This window comes from Epinephelus moara, chromosome 16 (assembly GCF_006386435.1).
Source record: "Epinephelus moara isolate mb chromosome 16, YSFRI_EMoa_1.0, whole genome shotgun sequence".
NCBI classification, from domain to species: domain Eukaryota; kingdom Metazoa; phylum Chordata; class Actinopteri; order Perciformes; family Serranidae; genus Epinephelus; species Epinephelus moara.
In genome coordinates this window covers 3205542-3205950 of record NC_065521.1, presented here as the reverse complement: position 1 = coordinate 3205950, position 409 = coordinate 3205542, and positions in this window count along the sequence as shown.

The following is a 409-nucleotide window of genomic DNA, read 5'->3' as shown; positions in this document are numbered from 1 at the left end:
AGTAGAGGTTTAATTACAGCTACCTTAAAAGACCATGGTACATAGCCTGTTAATAAGGATATATTGATCATATCTAATATATGAGTCATATATTAGATCCCTACACCCCTAATCCTAACCCCTAACCCTAACCCTAAAGATAAGACCTCCTTAAGTAGCCTAGTTGGGATGGGGTCTAAGAGACGCGTTGATGATTTAGATGAAGAAATCACTGAAGAAGAGAAATTGGGGAGAAACAATCTAAATATATATTAGGTTTTATAGCTGTGTTTGAGGTTAGATAGGTACTATCTGAAGACAGGAGGTCATAAATTTTGCCTCTAATAGTTAGAATTTTTAAAAAAATTAATTAAATATATAATAATTAAAAAAGCTCATAAAATCATTACTGCTAAGGGCTAAAGGAATA